General features: G+C 56.1%; 1 long non-coding RNA gene across 4 annotated transcripts in view; it reads right to left on the reverse strand.

Moving 5' to 3' along the window:
- The window catches only part of LOC132246458 (uncharacterized), a 78,614-nt gene extending 64,578 nt beyond the window's left edge, over positions 1 to 14,036 (reverse strand). For all 4 annotated transcript variants that reach the window (XR_009457755.1, XR_009457754.1, XR_009457753.1 and 1 more), the window contains exon 1: positions 13,629 to 14,036. This is a non-coding gene — a long non-coding RNA (uncharacterized LOC132246458). The remainder of the gene's footprint in view (positions 1 to 13,628) is intronic.
- Positions 14,037 to 20,074: the final 6,038 nt, after the last annotated feature.

Genomic DNA, 20,074 nt, shown 5'->3' on the forward strand with positions numbered 1-20,074 from the left:
GGGGAGAAGCCCGTGCTGGGCAGCCTGCCCTGGGCTTTGCCTGACACTGGCTCAGTCCCATCCCAGGCCCCAACACCCACTGTATGGTGGCTTTCTGCGGTGCTTGTGAGCCCTGGCAGCTCAGCTAGTTCTGGGAGCTCCAGGCCTCTCGCCCACCACGTCCCAGTCCGAGCATCCCTTCCCTTCCCCTGCAGGGGCTGCGCTATGCAGAGCGCTGCACAGAAGGCTCAGCGCTGGATGCTGCTAGTGATGTGTTTAACCCCTAATGAGCCTGGCCTGCTGCTGCTGCAAGATGCTTCAGCAGCTGCTGCTACTAGCGACTTCTGAACATTTCTCATCCTGAATCAGGCCAAGACGACGGAAACTGCCATAGACCCCAAGCGCTTACTGCAAAGCAGGGGCACCAGCTGTTTCAGCCACCAAGTGCCATTGGCTGGGGAAACAGCCCCGATTCCCTGGGATTCACAGCAGTGGTGAAAGTGGCCTTCATTTCTCCGGGCCTGTAGGGGAACAGGCGGGGGGGGGGGGCAGCCCTTAGAGCCAGCCAAGGCCAGGAGTCCCAGGGATTCTTCCGCTGCCTGACCCTGCTTTCCCAGCTCACCTACCTCTCAACTCCCAGGTGCAGATCTGGGAGGAGGCCCAAGCTACTTAAGATCCAGGGAGCACCTGGCAGAACCAGCCCAAGCTGCTAACACGGCACAGTGGGTCCCCATGCAAGCAGGATGCAAGTGCCCCACCAGTCCCCGGCAGTAGGACAGCAGCATGGGCAGGGCTGGGCGCTGGCTCCCAAATCGGTTGGCTGACTCCTCAGCCAGGAGCAACCGTGCATGTGCAGAGGTGACAAGGGAGGGTGCAGGCAGGGGCAAGCAAGCGCTGCCTGGGAAGGCTGCCGAGGACACAGCAGGGCTCTTCCAAGTCACGGAGCCCATGTTACACAGCCACCTCCGGCAGGCGGCTCTGCCTCTCCCTGCTTGTAGCAGGGCTGCCAGGCCGATGACGGCAGGTGGATGCTGGCTCGTTTGCACGCCGGCTGCCCGCTCTCTGCCCTTCCCATTACTCTAAGATTAGCTGGAGCGCAAGGGACGCAGGCTGTGTCAGATCAGATCAGCCCGTTGGTCTGTCAGGATGTTGCAGAAGAGGCAGGACTGTGGGAAGGCAGGGATCCATGACGCAAGGGTCATCAAGGGGCCGTGGGGGCCCGTTGACCAAGTACCTGTGCTTCCCCGCATGCTTCTGCTCATTCCCTCGCGTTCCCAGTCTGTCTGCAGCAGGCACACGCACAGCCCCAGCAGACCCCTCACCCGTTGGATGGGACCTCACTGCTCGCCCATCTGCCAGGTGTCTTGTGGGTCTCAGGGCCAGGACCAGGGTGTGCGCAGTGCTTGGAGATCCTTTGATCAAAGGTGCGATGGAGGGAGAATCCCCCGGAAGACACTCCCTTGTGACCTTCCCTCTTCTGGCCCCACAGATACCCCAGGAGAGACCCCCCACTTCTCAAGGCCTCCGAGCCAGGGTAGGCAACAAGGAGGCATCAGCATCGGCAGCTGAGGGGGAAGGGGATGGTTCTGGCGGGGAGAGGGGCTTAGTCTTTTCCTGTTATTTGGTTCCCTGTTGCCTTACACTGGGCTCTTCCCAGGACAGGGGAGGAACAGGATGCAATGGTGATTGTAAAACTAGCTTTTTATAGCTCCCCCCACCCCTCTCAACACAACCCTGAGGGCAGCACCAGCTCCCCAGTCCCTGGCTCCCCTCCCTTGACTGCCCTGAAGGAACATCGAGCTTGAGCTGGCCCCTTGAGGCCCTGCAGGACCTCTTTTCCCATGCTCTGCTGCAGATGGCCTGTCTGTCCCCTTGGATCCCACTGGGCACACAAGAGGGTGCCTGTACCCCACATGTTGCCAGGCTCCAGAGACACAAGGGGCACGTGCAGCACCATGCACATCCTGATGCCAAGTCTCATAGGTGGGGGATGGAAGCAACACAGCCTCTAGGGACTGGAGCAGGACGGTGTCATAGCATGAGGCCAGGAGGGATGGCCCGACCTGCTTTACATCACCGGCTGTTGCGTTTCACCCCGTCCCAGGCCCAGAGCAGTTAGCACTCGGGCTGTCGGGGCACTCCGGGTGTGGACATGCCATGTTTGCTCTGGTGTCATTGACTTTGCTCTGGGGCACACGTGGAGCAGATGCCAGGGTCGGTTGCTCCTCGTCAGCTCTGCTCCACGCGAACAGACTCCCTGCCACCTAGCGGGAAGATGTCGTGATGGCACCTACTGCAGCAGCCAGCTGGGGAGAGTGGGTCTTATGTCTGCTGCTCACTGCAAAGCATGGTCTGGGGTAAATCACTGCACAGCAATTAAGCCAGGTGCCCATACCCTCACCCGTAAGCCACAGGAGAGCCAAAGCCTGCAGGGCCTGCTGTGGCAGGGTGATGGGTAGGTGGGATATGCCCATGTGAACCCAGCAGGCCGCCAAGCTCCAGGCTGCAGGGGCAAGTGAACCTCCCCACCCCATGGTCCCTGCCAGCCTGAGCGGAGGGAAATTCCTTCCCTTCCTCACCTGGTAAGCAGCAGGGCCTGGAGCATGTGAGCAGCCCATGCCAGGGAGGGAGCTGAGCAGAGCACTTCTCTGCACTGCCCCATCCAATGCGGTCCTGCAGCCGTTCCCTGGTGCTTTGGAGGAAGGCACGGGAGGGGGAGACGGCATGCACTGTTGGCTGTGGCTCTGTGCACCAGGAACAGCAATCCTGCCCGATTCTTGCCAGGGCCAGGTGAAGCCCTGGAGCATGGGCATTTGGGACAGACCTTACTTTAGCCCTCAGCTGAGGGCTACGAGCAAGCCGAGGACAAGGCAGGAAGACCTGTTCTCTGCATGTCCTGGAGGCCTCAGAGACTCCAGAGACAAGGTCCTCACCCCTACAGCATGCATGCAAGGCTCAGCCCATCCTACTGTGAGGCTCCCAGTGCTTCTATCAGCATGCCCAGGCGAACACAGCCCGGGTCCAGTTCCTGTCCATCACACACAGGATCCTGCTCCCTGTGCCCACTGGGCAGCCTGCCCACAAAGCCCCTGCGGTGGGCATGGACTGGCTGGGACACTGAAGGATGGCATGGGGGGGCACAGCTGAGCTTGTCATGGTCACTGCCAGGGTCAGATCCCCTCCACTCAGCTGCAACCACTCCCGCAAGGGAATTTTCCCTTGCGAGGGACCATCATGGTAAGACTATGGCTGAGCAGCGACTCAGGACCTAAGAAGGCGGCTCAGAGGGAGGAGAGGGGGCAGCGGAGGTGGAGGGGAGGCGGAAGCAAAGTTTTGGGCCACCTCCCTGCTGCTCCCAGCCCCGCAGCACTGACTCATGGGGAGGGAACGCAAGCTGCTATGATATTCTTATCCCCTCGGCTGCTCCGGGGGTGTGTGGCCTGCGTGAGGCACGGGGATGAGCCAGGATCTGTATATGGAGCAGTAGCTGGAAAGCAGAGCTGATGCATGCAGCCAGGCTGCTGGGCTCCCCAAGCCTGGAGCCTGCACATCTGGCAGAGGGTCCATCACTCCGCAGACCTGCCTCTCCTCCCCTCCACCCGTGCCATGCTCCTGCAGGCTCTGAGCCCCTCGGTCCTGGGGCAGCACCAGGCTCTGTGCCCTTGAGGTCACTGTGCTCATGGCCCTGGATGTAACAGCATCATGCTCAAGCCACAGCCAAGGCAACTGAGGCACAGAAATGCCACTCGCTCAGCTGGGAAGAGAACTCAAGAGTCCTAGCCCCCTACCCCCTTTAATAGATCCCACCCTGCGACTGATGGTTTGCACATGTGACAGCAGAAGGAAGCCTGCAGTCATCATGCTAACCCCCGCCTGACCAGCTTGTGGCTGTGGGACCAGTGGGTACTTCCCAGCCCCAACCCAGGCTTCCCATGTGCCCTTGAGCAGGCTTCTTACCCCTCCAGGGGGAAGAAGCTTGGCTTCTGCCCCAGCCTCCATGTTCCCAGTAGCTCTAATGGCTCATCTCAGGGCAGGCACAAGGGCCATGTCTCACTACAGTGTACGCACAGCCAAGCACAGGCCTTGCCCAGCTTGGAGCCCAGCCTGCTGAGCCCCACACCAGTGAGCTGGGCACTACTAGGCAGGACTAGGAGTGGGTGACCAATGTGCCAGTACCAGCTGGGTGAGGGAGGCACTGGGATCCTGGAGTCATGCTGCTTCCAGCACCAGGCAGTGGAGACCCAGTTCTCACCATCTATGGGAAATCCATGCCTCTCCCAACAACCCCTCCCGTGGGAGAAGAGCCCGGAGCCAGATGGCCAGGCCAGACGGAGAATCCCTGCTACGCATATAAGCCAAGCATGCCTGCACACAACTGGGCATGCACAGGGAGGAGACAGGTGTATGGTAAGCATGCATGTGCCCAGGCGCACACCCAGAGACCTGCACTGTAGAGACCAGACCTAGGGGGTGCCACAGCAGGAGGATTCCCCCCCAGCCACTGCAAGTCCTGCTGTGCCCTTTAACCGCATCCCCTGGGAACAGGCTCCCAGCTTCATGAACCAGCAAGCTGGCTCTGATCCCACTGGTGCAGCAAGAGAGACAGACACAGAAGGGCTGAGGACTTGCCCACAGTCCAGCCACAAGACAGTAGCAAGCAGGGGCTAGAACCCAGGTGTCCTGGTGCCACATCCTCCCTGGAGCAGCATGTACAGCAGGCAGGTGTCTGCACTGGCACTCAGCACTGGAGGCCTCGTGTCACTGACACCGGGGGAAGGCAGGGGAGACCAAATCTAAATGGTACAAGCCCTTCCCCCACCCACTGTAGGCCAGGCTGGAGCTCAGATCCCAGATTTTAAGTTTCATGTTCCAGGTCAAATTAACCAGATCAGTTCCAAATCTCAATCGTTCAAACAGCATATGTGGCGCTGCAACTGGCAAGCATCCTCCACCCCAGACTTCTCAGGCTGGGGCTTCAGATACTTCCACATCCATCGGGAAGCATCCTGCATGCAGGCCCAAGTCCAGAGGCTTGGGGTTCAGATGCACCCCCGAGTCTCACTTGTCCTCAGCCAACGGCCGCAGAAGCAAGCTAGGGAGGAGTCCCCCGTTTCCATAAAATAGGTGTGTAGCCAAGACCCTCCAGCTGGAAGCGGGCCACTGGGAAGCTAGTTACAAGACTCATAGGGAGTCCTGTCCACATTTGGACAGGAGTGCACCCTCCACTACACACTGCCATTTAAATCCATTTTGGCTCGGGTATCAGACCAGTGCAGCGACAACACTTGATCCCAGATCCAGCCACTCCCTCCAGCTGCTGTGAGCCACAGCTGAACTCCAGCCCCCACCTCTGCCCGTCCTCACAGTCCAAGCTAGCTGCAGATCCAGCTGTGGCAGCCTCGCCCCACATTGTTCATGAAGGAGATACACCTTTCAGCAGTGTCCCCGCACTGCCCACTCCCAGTGCTGCCCCCAGGATGCTCTACTCTGGGCATGGGCAAGGCCCAGCTCTGCCTCTGTGGCACAAACCAGGCTCACTCCCTGGGAAGAAGGGCCTTGCCCAGCTGCATTACACTGAGCTGGCAGGGTCTGGCTGAGGATGAGCAGGGGGCCTGGAGGGACAGCTCCAGAGTGCAGCACATGGGGCATCCAGGCCTCTCCCCAAGGGGCCCGCTGCTGCAGGGAGGTGCCAGCAGGGCAGGGGCCACCAGGAGCTTGCCGTGAGGGCCTTCCAGCCCCCTGGATGCAGGGCACAAGGGCTCCCTTCTCCACTGGGCAGAGACAGGCATGGGTTGCAATGTGCTGTGGGGTGCTCAGGAATCCCTGACCAGAACTGGCAGCCACAGCTCTGGGTGTGGTGCTGGGGTGCCAGCTGGCACAGTGCAAGGCTAGGCACAACAGGGTCAGCCATGGCAGGACCTGGTGCATGAGGCAGGGGTGATGTGGCAAAGCCTGGGAGAGAGGGGGGACCCTGCAACCCTGGGCTGGTTGCACCTGCAGGACGACTTCTGGAAAGGGGGGCACCTGCCTTGCCTACCATTCAGCATCTATTTACCCTGGGGATGAGCTGCTCCAAGCCACTCTGCCTCCTGCCAGGCTGGGGGCTGCTACAGGCAATGTGCACTTGGGGAAGTGAGGCCTGCCTGCCAGGGATGAGCTGGGTTGCATCGAGGCAAGGCTGAGGCCACCTGACTGCTTGGAGGCAGGTTACCCAGCATAGGGAGGGACTGGATCCCTGCATCTCCAAGGCCCCTTGAACCCCAGGAGTGGGAGAGGTTAGGGTGCCAGCCTCAATGCCAGTCAAGCCATTGGGTGCACTGAAGCTGAGCCCATCCAGAAGGCAGAGAGGCCACCACACCTGTTGTGCCAGGGATGAGGGAGAGCCCTGGACCTGCCCTTTGGGGGTCTCATGCTGCTTCCAGCCATTGGGGCATTCTGCATGGCAAGATGCCTGGCAGCATCATGCTGGGCTGAGCTAGAGGCAGACCCCTCCCCTACCCCTCTGGGGAAATCCTGCCTCGCAGCACCAAGAGCCTGGTTAAGTGCATTCAAATTATATTTCAGAGAGGCTTAATTAAAGCTTTGCACACTGGTGCTTCCCAGCACAGCAGCCAGGCCCACTGGTAGGGGGGTGCCCCCTGCTGGGTTGCCCAGGACCTGCACCAGCAGGACCAGAGCCAGCCCTGTGCATTTGAGTGGGTGAACACAGCCCCTGCCCACCCCTTCCTCCAGCTGTCACTGGACTCCCACTTTGGGCACCTGAAGTGCTACGTGTGGGGGTCACCCCCAGCAGAGAGAGGTGCCAGGATCCCACTCCTGATAGACACACAGGCTTGGGACAAGACAGACAGACGGCAGGACTGCAGTGAGGGCCTGGCTGCAGGCAAGGAGCACCGGCTTTCATGGCAGTGGCCCAGGTCCGTGGAGAAGCAGCTGCCACCAGAGGCATAGCCCACAGGCCCGATGCGGTGTGCCTCCAGCTGCCAGGCTGGCTCGGAGGCACCGCAAGGATGCTGCCTGCGCTGGGACAGGAGAGGCGACTGCAGGTGCTGCGGGTGAACCCCGTATGACACTGATTAACCCCCCTCCCCACAGGGTCCATCACCCAGGGTCAGCGTTCACGAGGATGGGAAAGTCAGCGCTGCTCAGGCCATGCTCAAGGGGAGGAGGGTCCATGAAAGTCCGGACTGGGGCCCGTCTGCTCAGGGGGAGCTGACCACAGCCTGCTGCCAGCCCAAAGCCAGCACCCGCCTGTGCACGCTGTCTTGCCCAGGAAGAGTGCCTGGCCTCAACAAGGGGCCCACACTGCACCCAGGCCAGGATAAGACAGCACTGAAATGGGCTTGCTTGGCACTGACGGTGCACAGAGTTTGAACACCACCCAATCTGCATACGTCACCTTTGGGATTGCGGCCTCCCTCCCCCAGCTTGGGTCATGGCCCAACAGCCAGCAAGGGTATCCAGGTAGTTCAAACCAACTCACAAGGGGTGGTGCTGGCCCCTGCGGCAGAGGCCTGCCAGGCATCAGCCACCCTCAGCACCATCTACCCCAGCACTCCCACCAGCACAGCCATCCCCAGGAAGCAGGGGGCATTTTAGCCCAGAGCAGCTTGGCTCTGCCAGACCCTCAGCTTGCAGGCTCTTCTGAGGACAGACAGTCTCTTGCCACATGCGTATGCAGTGCCTGGCACAAGAGGCCCTGCTCTCAGCTGTAGCCCCTGCAATGCAGGCACTGGTATGAGGATGCACCCCAATGCTGGCTCAGGAAGGGGCTCACATCAGCTCCAAGAGGTGAGCTCAGCGCTCGCTCTCAGGAATCCCAGGCTCTGGCTGCTGCTGCTGTGATGGATTTGCTCTGGTGAATTCAGGCTGGGGCAGCCAAGCAGGAGGCTGCGATGGCCGCAGGGGGGAGCCCGTGGGCTGGAAGAGATCCCTGGGAGAGCTGCAGGCCTGAGCTGAGCCCCTGCTCCACAACACTGCCCCCACCACACCCCCAACACCAACACGAGGCTTTCAGCCCAGCTACAGCCTGTATCAACACACCCTCTGTGCGAGCGGCTGGGGGCAGATACCCCACAGACACCCGTCGGTGCATGGATGGGCAGCAGGACCAGGGCTCAGGCCGACAAGGACAGGGCTCCTCATCTTGTTCAAGTGAATCAGTGTCTTGGAGTCACGTCCCCTGACCCTGCAATCTGGCTGCAGTACCTGAACCCGCTGCCATCCCCAGGGGCAGGAGCTGGGCTCCCTGCAGCACCTGTGCATGCCACACAGACCAGGCCCTAGCCTGCCCTCTTCTCAGCCTCACACATGCTGGCTCCCGTTCCTCCACTGCCCGCAACAGGTCACACACCGACACAATTGCACCTACGTGCTCTTTCACACGTGCCAGGACAGAGCAAACCTGTCCAGCCTCCAGGTAGGGGACAGCACCCACACACCAGGCACTAGCTGGCATGCTCCATCTCAGGCAGAGGCCAGGTGGGGCCATCTAACCCTCCTTCCACCCACCTCCAGCCCCTGCCACCCCACTCTGTGCACCAGAGGTGCTTACCCCACTGTACTAAGGGACCTGTGCTCCAATAGCCCCTGGCTTTCCCGTGGACTTCATGCCTCTCCCTCCTAGACAGGCTGGCAAGTTGGGCACATCAGAACCAGATGAGCTTTAACATTGAGAAGTGTAAAGTACTTCACCTGGGGACAAAATTCCCTGCACACCTACTGCCTTAGCAATGCCAATCTGACCAGCACTACGAATGAAAGAGACCTGGGGGTAATAACTGACCACAGCATGAACATGCCGGCAGTGTGACGTTGTAGCTGGCAGGGCAAATACTACTCTGGCATGCGTCAATAGATGCATCTCCAGCAAAACTAAGGTCTTTCATTCTACTCGGCATTGGCGAGACCGCAGCTGGAGTACTGCATCCAGTACTGGGTGCTGCACTTCAACAAGGACATGGAAAAGCTCAAGAGAGTCCAGAGAAGGGCCACCCGATTGATCAGACACTTGCACGGCAAACCATGAGGAAAGGCTGAAGGACCTGGGATTCTTTAGCTTAAAGAAGACAAGGCCAAGAGGGGACTTGGTAGTAGGTTACCGCTACATCAGGGGCATACATCAAGGGCTCGGTGAACAACTGTTCACCAGAGCACCCTCGGGGAAAACCAGAAGCAATGGTCACCAACTCCTGGAAGATCATTTCAGGCTCAACATGAGGAAAAACTTCTTCACAGAGTGGAACAAGCTCCCTCCAGAGACGGTGCAAATCGCATACCCTAGAAATCTTCAAAAGGAGACTGGACAGTCACCTTGCTGGGGTCATTTGACACCAGTTGTCTTTTCTGCTTGGTGCAGGGGACCTAAACCCGACTATCTCCTGGGGTCCCTTCCAGCCTTATAATCTACGAATCCTGTTGCCAACAGGGCTGATCTGGCCTGAAGGATGAGGCTTGTTTGTCAGCTTTTGGTACAAAATCCAGTATTGCATGGGCAGGTTAGCAGGCAGGGACAAGGCTCTTGTGGTACCACACAGGGGAGCTGCTGGCCTGCCAAACCTGGCTGGCCCTGATGCCCACTTAGCCAGGCACCGGCATGCCAGAGGTGTTTTTTGCCAGAGTTGCAGCGTTAGCCCCACTTCCTGCCTGGCCACTAAGTTCAGCTCCCCACAGCTGCCTACAGAGAGTGGATCCTCTTCCCTCCCTGACCAGGCTGTTGCTCTGAGCTGTCAAGCAGTGGCCACTTTCCACCCCAGAAGCAGCATATCAGCTGCTCAGTGACCCTAGGGGCACAGAATGAACAGAAGCTAACAGAGGAGCTCAGAGAGCTGCAGAGCACAGGCCTTCCCTACAGAGCCTGGAAAACAGCCACAGAGCAAAGTCCACTTAGTCCAGCAGCCTGCTAAAAAACTAGCCAGCAGGGCATCTTCATCCCAGCACCACAGCTCACACGCACGGTCACCAGCCCTCGCAAACACCCCAGCTCCAAACAGTGCAGCCAGCACAGGGATGAGGCCATGGGGTAGTTTCCCCAGTACTGCCTTGATCCCCTGGTAGGTGTCTGTATGTGCCACAGGAGCAGCTAGGAGGAACCCAGCTGGGTTCTTGGTGGCACTGCCAGGGGAAGAGGCTCAGGACAGAGCAGAGGCAAGTTGGTGGAGCAATAGAAGAGCCCCACATCTGCTGGCATTTTGGAGGGTGGGAGGCTGTAATGTGGAGCCCACAATGCAGCAATGCCATCACAGCCACCAACCTACTGCTTGTCCCCAGACACCGAGAGTCTCCTGAACACCTGCAGGTGTCCCAGGGAGGGAATGCCTCCCAACATGGCCCAAAGTACCTCTCATCTCCCTGCTGAACCAGGATGGGTCTGCTTAATCCTTGCAAAGAGAAGCTGGGATGCTAGAGGTTTGCCCTTGGAGCCAGTCTGGGGGACACTACCAGCACAGCAGCCTCCTATCAGGTGTGACATGAGGCCTGGCTTTGGCCACATCCAGTCACTACAGCCCTGGTGCTGCCCCAAGGATAGGGGTGGCAGTCCTTGTATCCTGGCCACAGCCCAACTCCTGTGCATCAGGCACCTGTGGCCAATTCCTGTCTTGTGCCACTGCCTAGTGTTCCTGTTAGCTGTTGAGCACATCCCAGCATCAGCTGCACTATAGGTGCAGAGCAAGCCCAGTCTGCAGCTCGCAGAAGGGTTTTGCAGAAGCAGGCATGCCTTACTGCCTCCTATTAATGAAGCTGTTGGGAGCAACAGCTCATAGCCAGCACATTATTTGGACAGCGGTGGAGCCAACGAAAATACCTTGCTCTGAGTTTTCCTCTTACGTTCCAGCCCTTGAGTTCCAGCTCTCCCTTGCCTGGGGAATTTGAGTGTGCTGAGCAGCCTGCCAGGCCTCTGAAAGGGGATCGCGGGGAGTGTGAGCTGGGGGCGGCCAAGGTCAGGACCCCTCTACATGGGTCTCCTGAAACCCTTCCTGAAGGCCTCCCACAAAGCACCAACTCTTTGCATCCTCCTGCTGCGCACGTAGGCTTGTTCTCATTTCACCAGCTCCCCACAGGCACCGCCCGCTGCTCCAGCTCCTGGCTGGAAGTGGAGGCATTGCTTTGCCTTTCACCTAAGGACCAAAGCAGTGTGGGGTTAGGAGGGCTCAGCCGTGCAGCCTACTGCAGGCCGCAGGAGGACCGGATGATGATACCTGGGGCTTTTGCCTCATAGCCACTTGCTCCAACAGCACTGTCTGCCTATGCCATGTGCAAGCCTTCTGCTCTGGTGTTGAGCTGCAAGTGGGATTCAGCAGCCCTCGGGAGGTGCTCACCCCAAGGGAGTGGTGCAGCATTTGCCAAGGGTCTCAGGGCAGGATTTCTCTTTGGCAGCAGCACCAGGTGCTGGGCTCTGCAGGCTAATGCCACCACCCCTAGTTCATGCCAGGAAGGAGCATATCCAGAGCCAAGCCTGGAGGGTGCAGCCTGCCCTCTCCTTATGCCCACAGCTGGGCCATTGCTCTGGAGCTCCTACAAGGCCAGAGCTACAGCAAACACCTCTCTGGCCCCAGGCAGGGCTCTCTGGCAGGACACCACATGCTTTTTGCTTGGCCAAGCAGCCAAGGTCCCAAACATTCTGCTGGGAGCAGCCTGGTACAGAGCTGCCCACCAAAGTCTGCCTGCAGCTGCCACCCCCACATGCTCCTGGCGTTAACAAAGCCGCACTGGGGTAAAAGGAGTCAATGGGGAAGCACCAAGGAAGCCGAGACTCCTTTATGGCCTCTCCTACAGCCAGGGGTGAGGAGCAGAGGTTTCACACAGCGAAACCTCTCTGCGAACTTGGCTTCGTTTCCTCCCACCTCTCCTTGCTCCCATGTATCTGAAGCCAGAGGCAGAAGCTGAGCTACCTTCAAAGAGGCCAACCTGGCCAAAGGTTGGAGTGCCTGCCTGAGAGCAGGGTGCTAATCTGGTCTCCAACAGGGATTTCACCTGTGTGATGCAGCAACACATTGCCGGAAGAGGGAGCCCAGGAGTTGCTCTACCCAGCCCCTAACAAGGCACACAGTGATGCACACCCTGATCCTTCAGCCAGGGGCTTGTGGTACTACAGGGAGGTGGCTACAGTGGCCCTGAGCTGGGATACAGCAGTTTCCAAGCTGCCTTTGTCTCTGCAGGCAGAGGCTTTGTTAGGAGATAAGGGAGCTCCCCTTGGAAAACCAAAGCAATGCTCCTGGCTGGGGAAAGGGCTAGGGGCTGGAGTAGGGTGGCCATCGTAGAGGGCAGTCCGGTTGTCCTCTGTTGATATGAAGCCAGACACCTTTATGTCCTCTATTTTCCTCTTGAAGAGAGAAGTAGGACATAAAAGCTTCAGGTTTCATACCAAGAGAGGACAGAGTAGCAGAAAACCAGAATGTCCTCTATGATAGCCACCCTCAAGTGCTGGCAGGGCCCCAGGGAGGCAGGGAGAAAGAGAGAAGAGAAAGCCATGAGGAGAGGGATGACAGGCAGAGATGCGCAGGGCTGGATGAGCAGCAATAACCATGCAGCTACATAAGGCTTGTGTCTCTGGAAAGGCTGCTGGACTTGCTCCTCCACCCTCTGCAAGTGGCAGATTCTCCTCCTCCTGCTTTCTGTGGATTAGCCAGCATGTGTGTAATTGCCTTTGTAGAGGGCAGACCTACAGAGGTCACAGCCCCAAGTCCAGGTGACACGACTCGGACTTGGGGGCTCTCTCTTTCAAGCCAGTCCAGGCGCTCTGCGCGGAGGCGAGGGGCAGAGATGCCCCAATGGGTTTAATGCATCTCAAGGGAGAGACTTAAGACCAAGTCCTTTCCATTTACTGCAGCAAATGAACCTGCACCACCCACACAGGACGTAAAGTGGGTGAGGCTTCCAAGAGTCTTCAGGACCTGGTACCCAAGGGTCCCCCTAGCCCACAGGTGAGCATGCCCTCCACACAGCTTGTCATGCAAAGAGCACCTCCTTGCACAGCAACACATGTCCTTTTTGCTTTATGCTGCAGGCCCTTGAAGCATGACAGCAAGTCTCCTCCTTGAGGCACAAGGGGAGGGTCACAGAGTAGATCAGTGGCAGAGCAAAGAACAGAACCGAGGAATCCCCACTCCTGGGCCAAGCACCCTACCCACTGGGCCATGCTGCCTTCAGAAGCTCTGTTGCACACTGGGGGACACTAACCTGCTGCTTATTTGGGCAACAATCAACCTGGGAATGGTTCATGCCTGGCAGCTGCTCCAAACCATGGATTTCCACAGGGATTCAGCACACGAGCAGTCCCCAAAACAGCTACACAGCAGGGACACAGTTGTGCATTGGCAGGGAACCAGGGGAGGCTGAGCAAGAAACCACTGCAGCAGGGGTATGCGTGTGGTCAAATCAGCCACCCCAAGAGGTGTGTGCCTTGGCAGGGAAAGCACGGCCTGGGTGGTGGCAAACCCTTGGCTGACACAAACAATCGCAGTTCAAGTCCATTGAAACAACTGCAAACATTTGGAAAGTTGAACGGTCAGGCAAAGACATCACACAGCATCATCAGCATCCCACGCCAGAGAAAACAGGAAGGGAGTGAGCGAGGAGGGGCACCAGGGCAGGGGGTCACGCACTGCGGGAGGTAGCAGGCAGGTCGCACGTGGGTCGTTTGCTCTTACCTGGAAGATGAAGCCAGCAGGGCCTGTGATGCAGGAGTGCAGGGAGCCTCAGCTCCAACCGTCACAGGGTGAGCAGGATCTTTGGCTTGCGGCTGCATCACTCACAGCCTGAGCACTGGGCTGGGACTTGGGAAGCGCGGGGCTCCGGGTCTTGCTCTGGCATCAGCTTGCGGCAAGCAGGTCATTTCCTCTCGCTGTGCCTCAGCTTCCCTAGAGGGGGACACATAGGGGAGCCGCTTTGTGTCCTCAAGGCAGCAATTAGTACTTCCAAGGACAGGCGGGGGAGCTGAGTGCAGACTGCAGGTTTGGGCCTTACAGCAACAGCCCCCATTATAACAATGATTGACATCTTGGTGTCTGGTGTCCTCCTGTGCTTGCTCTGCTGAGGCCAAGCCAGGGTGAACAGAGATCAACCACATACCACTCCCCATTCCAGGCTCCCAGCCTGCCCCTGCTTCCTTTTATAGCTAACAGCTGGGCCCAGGAGGGGGGAGAGCTCTTACAGATACAGCCTCCCCCATACATTTAACCCCTTCTCTCCTGGTTCTACACCCTGAACATAGACATTAATTCTGCCTGGACAGCCCTAGCCCTGGAGCCTCGTGGAGCCCCCAGCCATGCACCCAGTAGCAGTCAGTCCCTGGCCATCCTGAAAGCCCAGCCTGCTGCGCAGCACCCAGACCCCACCTGGCCGGGTACCTGTGATAATGAGCAGCTGACTTTGCAGTCTGCTAGGGAAGGGTTGGGGGGAGAGAGCTCTTGCCTGGGAACAAAGCCAAAAGAAATGTGCAGCAGCCCATGGGGCACTGTCTGTCTGACAGGTCAAGCGGAGGCTGCTTGTTTGTCAAGGGACGGGAGTGCTGCATGCACCATGCAGGAGCTGGAGCTTCTTGCTTCCCCCAGGCTCTGCTGAAGGATCCAAGGTCCTTCCCGGGCTCATGAGATGGACCAACAATGCTGATGGTGCCCTTGGTTTTGTCAAGCCTTCTCCATGGGGCCTTAGCATGCACAGGCTGGGGGCTCTGGTGTGCAGCTGTGTCTAGTTGTACTTGCTAGGGCCTGAATCCACCCTCCAGTGCAGCCTGCTGGAGAATGAGCTTGACTCTGAGGCACCCCATGGGGCAGAGCCCTCCAGGCTAGGAAATGCCAGCAGTGCTACTCCACACTGCCCTGGGACAACAGTGGTTCCTGAGGCTTTGAGACAGCTGTTCCTTCCATGGGGCACTGATCCCACCCGCTCTGGCTGCTACCTGCCTGCTGGTGGTGAAGGGAGCCTTATCACCCCCGTCTCTCTTTGAAATGAGTTTGGGGGGAGCATTCCTCCCAAAGGATGCTAAATGAATGAGGGTGGGGGAAAAAGGGGGCACTCTGCTCCTTCCCTACGTCTCCTGCTTATCAGAGATGTGAGATCAGCGGCATGCAGCATGCCCAGGCCAGAGGATGCTACCTCTCACTGGAGGGCTGTGTTAACTATACCCGAGGCAGGCAGGTAGCATAGAAACATGCCAGTGTAAGCCGTGCCCTGCAGCAGACAACATCAGGAGCATCTCAGCTTCATACATGTGGATATATAAAAATATCTCCATGTAATCCTGAGAAAGAAGCTGAGCAAGAGGGGAGGGAGAACCGGGCAGGACACTAATAGCAGGGATTTGATGCTTGAAGCATGTCTGCATTGCTAAAATGGTAGATTCTTCACCTCGCTTAGCTATCCGGGATTAAACTCTGCTTTGAACTTGGGTGAACAGCTCTGCTTCAAGTCCAGGCTCCCTTACCAGCCTGAATCTGACCTGTGTTAAAAGCTGAATGGCCTGTCTTCCCTTAATCCATGTTAGTTGGCTCAGGTGAGCTAATCTAGGCTGAGAATCTTTCTTCTCCCCCAAACGCAAGTGCATATGTGGCCATGCCCTTTAACGGCAGATCCCTCAAGGACAGAGGGAGAATCAGGAGCCAGGCTTTGGCTGATGGATAATTTACCTGGTAGGAAAGCACTTGAGACTGTCTTAGAGAGCACTTGGGATGCTGAGTGGCTTCAGCTTGCAGGGCTTTCCCATCTTCAGGGCCTTGGGTATTTTAAACGTTACCAGGCTTTCTAGTGTTTGACTGCCGAGAAAATTACTGTGTTCTTTATTAATACTTATTTGCCTTAAGTGGGAGATATTTATAACCTGAACTGTGTCTGTGGGAAGCTGTGCAAAGAAGAACAGAGAGGCAGCTGGTAGCTGGTGGAGGGAAAGTGGGGAGAGGAAGCAGGACTCCTGGGTTCTATTCCTGGCTCTACTGGCAACGTACTGCAAGATGTGGGGGAAATCATCCACAGTTGCACGCCCTGGTTTCCCCTCAGCAGGGAGCCTGCCTCACTCTTATGGATGGTGTGAGCCTCCATTAATGAATGCCAGGAAAGTGCTTTGAGATCCTCGGATGAAAAGTGCCAAAACAGGGAACAGTCACATCTGCAAAGGATCAAAGTCATCCAGGGTCCTCAGCAGTAGAAGGCAGGAGTTTGCCCTCAAATGCTCTTCGATGGAGTTAGGTCTGGCCATTCAGACACTGTCCTTACTCAGGCAAATCCTGCATCAACTTCCATGCGTAAGACCATATACCTGACGTGATGTGGACAAAAGACCTGCCCAGATGCAATGGTGTCTCTCACTTGGCAGTGAGGAGAGCAGTTGCCTGGGCTATTTTGACTAGAGCTGAGTGAGATACCTTCACTTGCTCTGTCACCAATTAGTCTCCTGATAGATGCTGAGCCCTGGAAAGGATCCAGGCCTTCTGACAACACTGTCTGCTGGAATGTGTTTCTTGGCTGGGCAGTGCTGCCCACAGGCCTCCTGCTATTTGTAAAGGAGTTTCTGCCGGGTCTGGAAGGAATGGCATATCCCTGCGGCTGCTGTTCTGCTCATCAGGCAGGGAGCTGAAAGGAGCAGAAAGCTTGCGGTGGCTGGGAAGTCTGATAGGACCTGTGTCCCAGCAATCACCTCCAAAATGGGAGGCCGGCCTGGCAGAAGCTGGAGATTTTCCGAAACACCATGTATGGCGGCAGTGTCAGATGGCCTGGCCCCGGGGCAGGGATATCTGCTCGTTCACATGGCAGGTACAGCCTGGCTCAGTGTCAGGCTCCGTGGATCCTGGCTGTGTCGGATAATAACATTCCTCGGCCTCCTTTTTGGTTCAGCTGTAAACTCCTCAGGGCAGGGCCTGTCCCTTATTGCATGTCTGTAACACGTGTGGCTCCATGCGACTCAGGCCTCAGTTTCAGCACGGCAATTAATAAAATAACGACCAACTTCCCCAAGGAGCCTTTGGCAACGTTGGACTCCCAAGCACCGCACACATGCTGCACCCCAAGCGGAGGTGAAATTCAAGCACGGGTGCGTGATTCAGCGTACGTGATTTCCCCAAATCATCTAGCAAGTCACTGACAGATCCAGGAATACAACCCAGGAGTCCTGTCTCTCTCCCTGAATCTCTCGACCTCCACTTCTATTCCTTTTCCCTTTGGAGCACATGTATAAGATGGTCCCTCCATTTTCCTCTTCTGCTTTGTCCTTTGTCTCTTGCCCTCAGTTCGTAGTCAGGTGAATGCCAGCTTGAGTTAAGGTTCAGGCCACGTCAGTTTATTCCTCAGCTCTTTTCTAGTGTTGCTGACAATGCGTCTGTTGGCGCTCGGGTAAATTGTTCATTCAGTTTTTTCTCCTCCGTCACTCCTCATCACAGGCATTAGCCACAGTCCTGGGCTGCTCCTCCCTGGGGCATGTACACACACCCCCTCTTTTCCAATGCTGCCTGTAGATCTCCCTCTTTTTATTCCAGTCGTGGCTGGGGAGCTCTTCAGAGAGCAATGAAATCATCGAGAGAGACAGGTTTGTGCTGCCCCTCATCACAACTGAATGGATCTCAACCCCACACAGACAAGCTCCTCTCCCACGTTTTATTCTAGTCACTTGTTTCGGCATTAAATAATGAAATGCGAGCTCCGCTTGTGTGTGAAAATCAATGTTGTACACTGCAGTGCTTTGCCAGCGCAGCTTGGCGGGAGCGATGGCTCTTGTATAATATTTATTGTGACTAGATTTGCTTGTCTGGTTTCACATTTCAAATGACTCCTTAGTGGGGAGGGCAGCTTAAAAGCAGGGCCTGGCTCTAAAGTGAATACAGGAGAAAGAAAGCGGCTGAAATTAGTAAGAGCTGCAAGATCTGCCCTTGTCTCATTGGCCTAGAGGTCAGAGGCCACCCTAAAGGGGATGCTGAGAAGTGACTGTGCTGAAATAAATGGCTCTTACTGAACAGAGGCCACATCCAAAACCCACTGGGGACAGGACAGAGGCTGTACAGAGTCATCCTGCAGTTCTGTCCCCATCGTGGCTGATCACAAACATCACCTGTCCTCTTGGAAATCTCTCCAGTCCTTCGATAGACTTTAGATCAGGCTGCTCAGAGTATCTTGAGTCAGATTTTCTCCTATTACCAACCATACATGCTTCTTCCTGCTTGTCACTCACGTCAGCCCTGCGGAGCTGATCCGCTGCAGGCAGAGGAGGTCGGAGTTTGTTCCAGCTGCTGCCTCTTCAGCAGGATCATTAAGTTTCAGGCACAAAATATTGATGGTGGGTAATGCACAAGCTAAAACCAACCCAGCTTGACCCTCCAGTCCCAGGGTGAGCTAACAGGCTGGCACCATGATGGAAAGAACACATCTTTCTGTTCATAAATAGAGATGAACTCATGAGAAGACGGGAGGTCGTGAGGCTCTTTGTGGAGTGAATTTTCAGGGCTGAACCACACACACATACACACACACATTGTTTTTGAAGCAATAAATGAAGTCTCATGTCACGTCAGAAACAAGTTGGCTCACAAGGCTTGCCTAATGGCACTTTGACTAGGAACACGTTACTCTGGTGCTCTGTGCTCATAGCAGGATGCCTTTTGGCTTCCAAGTGGAGTGCTGGGTGCTCATTTGGATTAGGTCAAAAGTTTCCACCGGCATTTTTTTTGCAGAGGAAAATGGCTTTGAAATTAAAAGAAATAGATATGGCAAAAATATCAGTCTTCATTAATGTTTTGGGGTTTGATTAATAAACAAAACACTGGGAATAAAATAGCAATGAAAGAGTCCAGATTTAAACTCATTTCCTGTTTTTGTTTGCTGAGAGCCAGGTTTGTTTTGTTTGTCAGCGTTGTGTCCTCTTGATAAAAGCATGAAACATTTGAAAGCTACTTTTTCCAGCAGTATGGAAACTTTTGCTCCCATTGCAAACATTTACCCACAAGATATTGTTTCCAGCTTGCTCTGCTTTTGACCACTAAGGCCCTGCTTATCTTACCCGCTCATCCAAAGGCTCTTATCTGCATCTTCAGGTTTGATCCTGCGGCCCGTCCGTGACTGATGGGGTTTCGATGCCCCGGCAGGGCTGGGTGCTGGATGCAAGATGCTGTCCCCAGACAGTGCTGCTCACATGGGCAGATCTAGGATTTTGAAAAGTGGGGTGCAGCGGGTGAGCATAATCACATACAACAAAACACACAACTTTTTTCCAGTTAAAAATCAATTTGATGCTTTACTAATACACTGGGGACCAAGGGCTGAACTATTCTATTTCAGATTGAAGTGAAAACTTTCACTGGAGTGACTGAAAAACAATTGGCAGAGCTACAAAATAGGAGCTTCATGACCAGGAGCAGCGAGCAGATAGCAGAACAGCAGAACAAAAGCTGGCTTGGCTGATGGAGCATCAAAACCATGCAAAAGAAGAGAGGGTCATTAACACCTGAGGAATAGAGAGTTTTGAAGGGACTAGCTAGGTGACAATGAGCTTTGAAGTCATAGAAATCAGAGAAAATGAGGGTTTCAAGGGACCTTGGGAGGTCACATCTAGTCCCACCCCATGCTCAAAGCAGGACCAACCACAACTATATGTCATCCCAGCCAAAGCTTTGTCTAGCCGGGTTTTGAAACCTCCAAGGATGGAGATGCCAACGCCTCTCGAGGTAACCTGTTCCAGTGCTTCACCACCCTCCCAGTGAGAAAGTTTTTCCTAATATCCAACCTCAACTTCCCTTGCTGCAACTTCAGCCCATTGCTCCTTGTTTTGTCATCTTTCACCTCTGAGAACAGTCCAGCTCCATCCTCTTTGTAAACCCCCCACAGGGAGTTAAAGGTTTCTATTAAACCCTTCTCAGTCTTCTCTTCTGCAGACTAAATCAGACCAGTTCCCTCAGCCTCTCCCCATAAGTCATGTGCCCCAGCCCCCGAACCATTTTCATTGCCCTCCACTGGACTCTCTCCAATTTGTCCCCATCCTTTCTGTAGCGGGGGCCCAAAACTGGACACAGGACTCCAGATGTGGCCTCACCAGTGCTGAATAGAGGGGAACAATCACTTCTCTTGACCTGCTGGCAACGCTCTTACCAGTGGGCCCTGGGACCTCCTGGTCAACCTC

This window comes from Alligator mississippiensis, chromosome 16, assembly GCF_030867095.1.
Source record: "Alligator mississippiensis isolate rAllMis1 chromosome 16, rAllMis1, whole genome shotgun sequence".
NCBI classification, from domain to species: Eukaryota; Metazoa; Chordata; order Crocodylia; family Alligatoridae; genus Alligator; species Alligator mississippiensis.